The following is an 11,918-nucleotide window of genomic DNA, read 5'->3' as shown; positions in this document are numbered from 1 at the left end:
GGTCCTATATCGCTATCGGTGCCCTAATCATACTAATAGGTTTTTACTTAACTTTAATAGTTTTTACTTAAATTAAAAAGCGATAACACTGCGCAAATGTTAATTATTATGCTTGATATATATATACAATTTATTACATCACCAGGGCATGATATTATACAAATATTAACTGTCTATGAGTGTGATGGTCGAAATATAATCACAAGGTGAAAGATGGATTGTTCCATTCCACGAGCCGGAACGGCGAGTGGAATGGAACAATACATCTTTCACCGAGTGATTATATTTCGACCATTACACGAATTTAAGACAGTTAATATTTGTTTTATATCACTCATGCATAAATTCTATTACTAAAATACTATTTAAAGTAGGAAATACATTTTTTCATCAACATAACACCATGCTTTGCCGTGATATACTTCACATTTTGGGGTCTACCCCATAACTAAATCGGCGAGTCCAAGAGGCAGCGCACGGCTTAGCGCAGGCGCACTACGGCAGAGCACTATGATAGTAAAGACTATCACACGGAGAGGGTGATGGTAAAAATGGCAAATGGTAATCAACCAATGAACTGTCTAGAATTTATGTATGAGTGATATAAAACGAATCATCGGTACCTATCGGGCACTGATAGTGCTATAAGACCAAATTAGACGTGGTGCCTTATGCCCTGCTACATCCGTCACGTAATGCTCATAATGATGTGGGTCAAATCAACAGACCAGCAAATTAACCCGGATATGATTTTAGGTTCCAATCCCATAATTCATCTCAGTTTCCATGTTTACTGATTACTTTAAACATAATTGTGATGCGATCAAGCAAAATCAGTCGGAACTCGGAAATATTGAGATATTGGAGATATAGCCAAACAAAGGAAATATTTCCTTTTGTTTTGGAAACTCTTTAATTGCTCATATCTTTGGAACTGGGTGTTCAATTTCAATGGGGTTTTCTGCAAAATCCCGCTTTGTAAATGCTTTTTACTATCATATAAGAAACTGAAAATTTACTATTGCCGAGTTCCGACTGATTTTGCTTGATCGCATCACAATTTACCATTCCCCTTTACACATTTACAAGTATTAAAACAGTTAAACAAATTAACAAGCTATCATTTGCTGTCATCAAGGTCATTACTATCTACTATAGAGCTATCTAGTTTTTTACTGTTCAGTTTTTGTTTGGCTGCAGTAAGCATTCTGTTATCCATAATATTATTAACATTCTCAGTCATATCACAATATACACGGTTGACAATATCGAGAAGTGCACCTGTGCGGCCCTCACCTTCCCCGAAAGCTTTTCTAACTGCTGCTCCATCAGCAATAACACCAGAAGGGTAAAATTTACCATGTACCGCAGAATACACAGCTGTGGTTATCCCATCTGTTGCACTCGCACCTGCAATTGCACCTGCCGCGGCGCCTATTGGTCCTCCGAACCAGAAACCCACAACAACACCAGCTATATAAAATTGTAAATAAATAAAGAATTCAGGTTGATAATAATGATAAAAATGTGTGGGTGTTAGTTATGATAATGAGGAAGACGGTGATTTTGTTTTCATTATCATTCTTCTTAATCCTCCTCCTTCTTCTTTTTCCTTTTCTCCTTCGTCTTTATCTCCTTCTTTTCTTCACTTCATCTTCTTTTTTCTTAGTCTGCGTTGATCCTCCTCCTCCTCTTCTTCTTCTTCTTCTTCTTCTTCTTCTTCTTCTTCACTTAATTTTCTTTTAGCATGTAAAAAAACACGTCATTTTAAAGAAAAGGTGAACACTGGTGGCGCTATTGATCTTAAATCGTGTGTTCATCTTTACAAGCTAGACACTGGGATAATGCATTAAAACATCAGAAAAAGAGTAACAAATAGCAACAAAATTTTCATAAAATTTTTTATCATGAATTGTTAGGAATAACTTATCTGGCTAAATTAAACTTAAAATATATGTAAATAGCGCCCTCAATTTGCACACAAATATACAGATTATGGAATAAAAAAAAATACTAAAAACAAACAAACAAACAAACAGAAATAGATGACTAAGTTGAGAGAAAAAAAAAGAAAATCTATGTTAAAAAGAGCTGGAAATATAATTATGTACACATTAGTGTGATTGCTTGTACATCCAGGTCTAGAATTGAACATTATAAAATGTTTTGTTAAACAATTTAATAAATGATCACATCAAACAACCGTGTCTGATCAGTGGCGTAGCCAGGTTTTTGGATAAGAGGCGTGGGCACAAGCTTGTTAATGCACCGACGGAAGTTGTGACTACACCATTGCTTCTGATGTGATCAGGTAATTAGACCATCTATTATTGAAGACCGAATTAAAAAGACTAGCTTGCGTATGACGTCCTGACAACCAGACCCAAAATGCCGTACTGCGCAGGTCAGTAACCAATCACGTCACGCCTTAGCTCTGACGTCAGACACAAAGTATCTTGTTAATTCGGTCTTCAATTATACCTACCACATTTTCCAGAGGATCTCAATGATTCTTGAATAGCTTTGGTACTCCCTTCATGATCTCCCCAAGCATAGTGTATACCTCCTTTGATAAGGCCAATAACAGGGACCTTATCAAATATATTACTGAAGTACTCCGATTGTGTTTCCCATGCAGCATCATGGTCGCCATTTGATACTTCCCATACAGATCGTATTTGAGATATACCAGTAGATCGTCTTAAAATGTCATCAACTGTTTTTTCTACTCCTTTGTTATCCCCGGCAATGTGTTGAAAACCACACTTAATGTACCATTTCAATTCTCTGCAATACAAGTCGTTCATAAAGTTCATGTCGTCCATTGTGTATGTGGAGGATGTAAGTGGAGTGTGTTTAAAGTCTGCAGGCCCTGAAATAGCTACAATATTAGAGACGACCTAAATATAAGACTTGGAAAAACCCTTGGCATACATGTATTATAATTGTAATTATATATCAATGGGATTGCAACGGTATATCCGGGTTTAAAAGCCTTTATTTACTCTCAATACATCCACTACAAGATTCCTATTGCGGTCAAGGTACCTGAGTAGTACACACATATTACCTACACAGTACCAATGCTGTTACACCACAGTAGCCACCAGCAGTGCTACGGCACTGGTACTACACTAGCACCAGTACCTTAATGTGCAGGCCGCCACAATAGGAACCAAAACTAGAGCCAGTAACAGATATCAAGTTATTTATTGAATACGATACGGTTTTGATATGCAAAAACGTGTATAACAATACTAGTATATCATGTGAGAGTACATACTTCCAGTTTTGGTTACTGCGTTCTAGCACGTTTGCTCACACCATCTACACAAAACATAATTATTTCGGGCGTTAAATTTTACTGGGGAAATAAGACAAATATGAGCTCTCAGTTTTGTTAAGGTAAAATGAGAGATGAGGCTGTCGATTTCTGGTCACGCACTTTTAATGTGATTCCTTATGTTGTTATGGGTTGACATGGTGATTAATGGTCTTTTTATTCAGGTTGAGTACTGTAAAATTATACACTAAAGCTATGTAATTTGAGTACCCGTTCATTGACACTAGAAGTTGAAGTTAGTCAATACCCGCTGTTGTCAATACAATGTACAATGTTCAATTTATTTCACCGATAATACATAACATGGTAAATGTATACTGATAATTATACTGATCATGCTGATGGTACTGATATATTAAAAACATTGCCCAATATCAGTACAAGCAAATATTTACAAATCAATTACCGATACAGGCGGTTGCGCAAAAGAGTGTAACACCAATCCATTGTATTGGCACATTAACGGCTGTTTTGTGGCATTATTTTGTGGCATTTTGATACCATTCTGGAAAAAAAGGGAGGGGTTCATTGGGTATGACTTTAAAAAAGGGGGTTATCGGGTATAGTCGACTTCAAAAGAGGGGGTCAGTTGACAGGCACATACCGTCACTTCTAAAGTTGAGTGCCCCGGATTATATTTTGTTCAGGGCTCTGCTTTTTAAACTCCAGCACATCACAATAAGGCTATTGACAAGTGTATAGAATAGCTCTAGCGGTCACTAGAGATCAAATCCAAAATGATTCTACATCTTAAAATAAACTTAAGACCATGTACTTAATGTGTGGGTACTCTCATGCTTTTGTCACAAATTGCACATTGCAGCGACTCGGCTTAACTGCTGTACTATATGACCTTGCACAAGTGATCACGTTCAAATATAAAACTATAGAGTTTGGTCATTGATATGCACCATCAATTTTGTACCTGTGATCAATATTTCTAGGCAAAAATTCACAGCAAACAAAAAATTTATAAAAAAATGCCCCATCCCTTAACGGGGAACAAATTCCACCAAGAACGGTTTTGGAGAAAAGGTGAGACCATAGACACCTTCCAGCGAAAGAGGTGGCGAGTCATTTGGTTTCCTGAAAAAGAACTGATGGAGCAGGTGCGAGAAGAAGATGTAAAGTTCCATCTTGGCCAGATGTTCACCAAGACAAATGCGACGACCTGTGTGATAATATAAGAAATCGCCAAAATCATTACTTTTTGACTTGAGACGGAACTTCAGGCATGGATTGTACATAAAATAAGTGGAATAAAACATTGAATAATTATGTTTAATGATTAGCAAGAAATATGAGCAATGAACATTTGCATCACATATGAAAATGTTGCCTATTTTATAACATTACTTTGTTAAGAGTAAAACATATTTTATCATGGCTATAAATTATATATTTACCTATTGCAAAAGGAATCAGTTCTTCTCTTTCTTTCAATATTCCGTCTTCATTTAAGAACCGTTCCGGGTTGAACTCGTCCGGATTTAGCCACAAATCCGGGTCATGGTGAATGGCCCATAGATTAGATATGACGATGCTTTCTTTGGGAATGGTAAATGGCCCTAAGGTGGTATCTTCGCCGCACAAGTGCGGGAGTCCCAGAGGTGAAATGGACGCGATTCGTTGAATTTCAAGAAGCGTTGCGCAAGTAAAGGATAATTCCGTTTTATCCGCCAGACTTGGGAGGCGATTTTTACCAACTACCGAATCTAGCTCTTGATGAATGCGATCTTGAATCTCTGGAAAGGCCATCATATATAAAACCGCCCAGCGCATGGTGGTAGAAGTTGTTTCTGTACCAGCTCCAAAGAGATCCGCTGAAGTCGCTGAAAGGTTCTTATCATTGATAGCCGAATCATGATTCAATTTTCAGCTCCGTTCTATCTCATCAAGATACACATCGATGAAGTCATTGGGGTCATTTGGGACATGTACTTTTTTATGCTCATTCACAATATCAAATATAAATTCCATTATACCTTGTGTATTTCTTATCATTTTCTTGAAAGTAGTTGGCTGTAGATACTTGGCAAGAGAGGAAAATAGCAAAAGCCCACCAGACGAAGCAATTTTTAGGTTCTCATTAATCGTGCGCGTCAGGTGCTTGAAGCTAGGATCAGAATAGTCAAAACGTTTGCCAAAAACAACAGAACAAATCACATTGGATGCTGCGTTGTTAAAGAAATGGCAGGGATCAAATGACTTGCCCTGTAAATCGCCAATTTCTTTTGCTAGAGATTCCACTTCTTCCGAGATGTTTGCTTCAAAACTTCTTTTGCCTACTCCAAAACTGCGCAAAGTTGTCAATGTAAATCGTCTTTGTTCTTTCCACGGTTCTCCAGACGAGAGACCTACGTTAATGAAAAAAAGCAAGAGAATTTCTAAGTCTGCTGATTGAAAAAAATTGCTTGTTTTGGTTTTTGTTATTTTTGTTAAGGTCAGAATTTGTCATAAAATATGTTATTGATGGTTAAGTCAAATATAAACTTTTGTAACATGCAATAAGTTGTAATTTAAGCTGCAATGAACAGCAACCTACTTTTCAGTACGATGGCAACTTCGTTACCTCTTTTGTTCGACAGAAAATTAATACGGGTTTGTGAGCACGATTTTCCGTAACACATTGTTGAAAATTTAGCCGGCAAATGCGTTTTAGCAAAATAGCTCCAGAAATGGTAACAGATCGTTTCCTGCTTAATTACGTACCACAACCACGGATAAGTTAACGTGTAAAAGTTAAAAAGAAGCTTGAGCATCAAAGTAGCCGGAGAAATGAGAAAAATAATCACAAAAATGTTCATATCCTCAGGCAAGAGAGAACAAAAAAAAAAAAAATGGGTGTCATGTTAAATAATAACTTAGTTAAGTTACTACTTACAGACTACCACCCTGTCTACCACCCTCTGGAGTTATACTTATTTGAGTCACAATTGTGTGTAATATGTGACCGTACACCACGAATGAGCCGTAAATGTCCTCAATTGTATTCTGAGTTACAGTGTAAAATGGGCATGAAGGTCATATTCATAGGTATTTCAATTTGGTGCTACGTGTATCTCATTAAATGAGGTACACGTAGCACCAAATTGAGGTACCTATGAATACGACCTTCATGTCCATTTTACACTGTAACTCAGAATACAATTGAGGACATTTACGGCTCATTCGTGGTGTACGGTCACATATGTGCAATTTTGTTTGTTGATTTGAAACTTCATGGGCGCTCCATATGTGCATGCCTTGTCATACATTTCATCCCGAACTTTTAGCCTAAAAATGCTTGATCCCCTTATTAAGTACACACTTAAAACGACGGGGTCAAAATATCAACCCTTTTACGGGGTCAATTTTATTTAACCTATTCGCGGTTAAATCAACCAATGTCGGGGTCATATTCAGTTCTTGACATCATATTAAATTGACCCTTAAAAGGGTCATATTTAAATGACCCCAAATAGGCCTATAGTCATTTTCCGACCCATCTTCCGGAGTCATTTTCTAACCGGGACCCCAGGTTAGGGGTAATTTTTTAATCATGACCCCCTGGATATAGTCATTTTTTGACACTAAGAGGGTTATTTTTAACTGACTCTATTAGAGGTCATTTTTAACTACAATTTGGGTCAAATTTGACACTTCTGGGTTCGTACACCCTATATTTTGTAACCCCACCAGAATATTTATGATTACTCCCTCAAATGTCATGTTCATATGGGTCTAATATCGACCGACTTCGTGATCTGTGGATATTTGACAGGCTGAGTGGGGGAAGGCCTTTAGAAGGGGTAAGGTTTTTTGTGGCAGGCCGAGAGGAGGGTAAGCATTTTTGGAACACAATTTTGAATTTGTAATCCGTACCAGGGAGTCAGATAATTGATGTACAGCCCCTAAAAGAAGTGTAGCTCGGGCTCTTATCTCGAGCGTTACCTTTTACTGGGTAGAGAATCTCAGTCTGGATGACGGGGGGGCTATTGATCTGATCACACACCTTTAAATGTTTAAACCTTTAAAGTTTTTAAAATTAGATGAAAACAAATATAATTAATTTTCCGATCAAACCTGTTTTTCGACTACGAAGTCTACTTACCGACACTATCACCACCAATATATTCTGTCAAATTCATTCTTGGTCTATCGCTAATATTGGGATTATTGAAACCTTCCTTCACATATTTGAAGTTGTTTAAGACAATTACCAACTTCCCTCCAATCTTCATGCAGAACACCGATCCATACTTTTTGGCCAGTAAATTGAGTAGTTGAGCCGGTGTTTAGTCCAGAACGATACATCAATATGGCAAGATTGGGTAGGCATCCAACAAGTGGCCAGCCCCATGGACATGGTGGCAGATTTTTGGGTCGACGTACCCACCATAATAGAAACAGAAATGCAACCACACATAATAGGAAAGTTTGTATACCAATGTTGAGAATGAATGTCATGATTGACGACGTGTATGACAAAATGACAAATTCATAAATTTGATATAATATCAGTTCATTCAGGAATGATTCAAGCCATTGGTTTCAAGCCACATCGACTCCCCGGGCATCGACTCGGAGTGTTTGGATATGATATGCAAACACGTATGAAATACCACACGTACTCCGGGCCTGTACTAAGGGGTTGTGCAATAATTATGAGCCCCACGGGGGGTAAAATTTCCAAACGGCTCGCCAAAATTCGCTTGCCCCCCCCCTCTCGGCCGCCAAAAATCGCTTGCCCCCTCTCGGCCCGCCAAAAAATCTTTGCCCCCCATTGCACATGCCCAATTTTTTGGATCCCAATTTGCAAACCTTAAAGGAGTATTTCGTGATCCTAGCATCCTCTTTTTATGACATTTTTCAGTAGATAACCACGAAAAAAGCTTATTCCCAAAATTTCAGTTGATTCCGATTTTGCATTTGCGAGTTGTGCATGATTATGTGTATTACGCTGCTCCATAGACCACTGTTGTAATTTCGTTCTGGTGCACCAGAACGAAATTCAAATTTGGCGATATTTTTGCTAAACGAATTAATCTGCAAGAAATGTTTGGTACATAAACATTAAGTAGCCAGAGGTATCCAATGGTATAAAAATCTCAACCTTTTTTGAGAAAAGTGGGGGGATGAGGCTGTGGATCACGAAATGCCCTTTTAAATGGTCTATATATATGTTGCGAGCGCAGCGAGCAGGAAAATTTGCATATTTAAGCGTTTCCGTACGGTTTTCCTAAGCCTTTCTAAAGCGTTTTATTTAAAAGGCGCCCCAAGAACGTGTGCCAAAATTACTTGCAACCCCTCTCGGCTTGCCAAAAATTGCTTGCCCCCCTTTCGGCTCGCCAAAAATTTCTTTCCCCCCTATAGGCCTATTTTACCCTCCCCAAGGCTCATAGTTATTGCACAGCTCCTAAAGGAAACATGGAACATTACTGGTAGTCAAGGTCGAGGTCAATGTTCACGCTTTCATAAATAGTTTCATACTTAAAGGTAAACGATGTATTGTTGGTCGAAGCAGCCAGTCATTATCTTAATCAATATATTATTGAAAAATAACACTTTGATGTTTTGCAAAAGTTCATTCTACAAGTCATGTACTTTGAAAACTTTGATTTATTGTCGTTAATGAGTTATGTACGTTTTACAAAAGTGTTGTTGTTTCAGCCCCTGTTTACAACATACCCAGCAAACACACAACGTTTTTGACATCATTCGCAAAAGGTTAGCAAAGGTTGCCGGAAAACGCTCATTATGTCGGGTTATATAAAGGGTATATAAAGGGTATATAACATTCAAAAGCATTTTATGATACTTACTTTAAATATTCTAACATTTAATAACTACAAAATATTTGGCAAAAAATGTTTGCAAGAAATATTTTACAATAACATTTGTAGAACAAATATATTTTAGTGTATCATGCAAAACGTTTTAAAACGTTTTCATGACCTATATATAACTCGACATTAAATGTTATTAAAACGTTTTGTTTTGAACATTTTTATCAAAACCAACCCTCAATAAAAACCTATATAAAACGTTTTAAAAAATCCAGCACCTTATCCGGGGGTAGGACAGCCCATCAAAGATGAACATAGAAGGCTGTTGGTGAGGCCCTCCATTGGTTTCTACAGTAAAATCCATGATTTTCATTTAGCTCTTACAGAATTATTCCAAGAGCTACTGACTTTGTACTTTTGGGCGGGTATTGAACTGAAGGCCTATAGATAAACATCACTGCTCTTCTCCATCTGACTCATTGGCTCATTTATGTATGTGGAGACTTGTGTTAAAAAAAACCTTTCTCAGACTTTGTACTTGTTAGTTAGGCTGAAATCGTCTTTTTCTTTCATATGTAGGAGACAATTTGTTGAAAATAAAAGTTCATTGACCGGTAGCACCCCCTAAACTTTTTTGAATTTTTTTCATATTTTGCAGGTATGATTTTATTATCAAAATGAACAAAATGAGGGGGTGTCCCGTTGAAAAATACCAATTTCATTTTTTGTGAATCACCCTACTATACATCGGTATCAAATATAACGGTGTATGACGTTTATAATTATTGAAAATTAGGGGGTTGCAACAACCCCCTCCATTCGTAGTCCGTGTTACAAAATAAAGCTCAGAAATTCTAGGGTTAATAATGTTTTTGACAAAAGAGATGTCAATTTAATGCAGACTCACACCACAAAATTAAAACATGATTTCGACTTACGCAGTTACTGAAACAGGCGCAGGTGATTGCACAAACAAGTATTATTGTAAGACTAATCTATTGTATTGGCATATAAACGGCTGTTGTGTATCTCCCGAGCATATAGCTCACTTGGTAGGGCATCATACTTTGACACTCGAAAGAGTAAGGCAAAACATCTTATTTGGTCCTATAGCACTATGGGTGTCCCGGTTGGTACCGACCCAGCAAACACAAAACGTTTTCGACATCATTCGCAAAAGGTTATAAAAGGTTGTCAGAAAACGTTTAAATGTCGGGTTATATAAAGGGTACATTAATGGTATAAAACGTTTTTTCATAACAATAAATAACATTTCTTGGTAAGTTACTGCACAGCAAACACAAATGTTTTACAGAAAACGTTTTAATGTCGGATTATATAAAGGGTATAAAACGTTTTAATAACATTCCAAAAACATTTTTCAAAACTTGGTACAAATCATTCTAAACAGAATGTTATTTTGGGGTTGAAAAAATATTTTGCAAAAATGTTTGCCCAAAATATTTACAATAACGTTTTTTAAATGTTTTCACGACCTTTATATAACCCAACATTTAAATGTTATTAAAACGTTTTGTAAAAAAACATTTTAAGAACATTTCTGTGTTTGCTGGGAGCAAATATTTTAACATAATGTTATTTAAGTGTTGACAAAATATTTGGCCAAAAATGTTTGCAAAATAGTTTAAAATGACATAAAACGTTTTAAAACGATTTCATGACCTTTATATAACCCGACATTTTAATGTTATTAAAACGTTTTTACCTAAACCAAAACCCAAAATACAACTTATTTAAAACGTTTTAAAAACGTGTTTGTGTTTGCTGGGGATAACTCTTCCTATCGTGCCCTGATCATTTGCACAGTGCTTTCCATATTTATTTGAATGAAAAACGATAACACTATGAAATGTTAATTATTATGCTTGATGCAATTTACATCTCCAGGGTATGACTAAAATAGTCTTCGGTACCTAACCGGACATCAATAGCGCTAGAGAACCATATAAGACTTTGACACTAGAAGAGTAAGCTCGAAGCGGTTATTCGTTTATTCCCTTTCAGTTTAACCTTTCCCATGTTCTTTTTCCTGAACTTCAAATCTACTTGTATGATTTCATTAAAGGGTTTTTTGTTTTTGTTGTTTGTTGTGCTTGTTTTTTGTTTGGCTTTTAAAAATAATTCCGTGGTTTTAAACAAACACGTAACAATGTAAGACCAATCTAATGTGAGTTTGTTTCAACAATTGGCATTTTTATAACAAAATATCTAAATACTTATTGTTATTGTCAAATTTATTTGTGTTTGATGTGATATTTTGTAAACTTTGTCAGCAATTGATATTCGCCATTTTAAATGGGAGGAGCTGGCTCTTAAAAGTGGTACGTACTCAGAAAGTTTGAATGGCCGCCTGGGGTTAAATGTTATAAACTTACGGTGCAAAAACACCCGCGCGAATTCCTGATTGGCCAATGAAATCACGTCGTTTCTTTGTGTACAGTAAGTTACAACAATTTTTCAACAGGAGGCCATTCAAACTTTCTGAGTATGTACCACTTTTACGATCATTATGTTTAAGCTCCTCCCACTTTTAAAACTGGTACATTACAAGTGCCTTTCAGTTCTGACGAACACCTATTGGTATTTAGGTTCAGTAAATATCATCTCAAACCTCAATAAAATTGATCAGAACAATGTTGCCCAAATTCAGAAAGTTTACCCACCACAAAACTCAAATTTAGTCTCCTTAATCCACAATTTTAGGCTTAGTTACTACATTACGAGCAGCATAATGTAAACTCAGGGGAAACCTTGCGGAAAACCTTGGGGTTGTACAACCCCCTTAA

The sequence above is a fragment of the Amphiura filiformis genome, chromosome 13, assembly GCF_039555335.1.
Source record: "Amphiura filiformis chromosome 13, Afil_fr2py, whole genome shotgun sequence".
NCBI lineage: Eukaryota > Metazoa > Echinodermata > Ophiuroidea > Amphilepidida > Amphiuridae > Amphiura > Amphiura filiformis.
The sequence above is the reverse complement of the archived record's forward strand: the minus strand, read 5'-3'. Positions refer to the sequence as shown.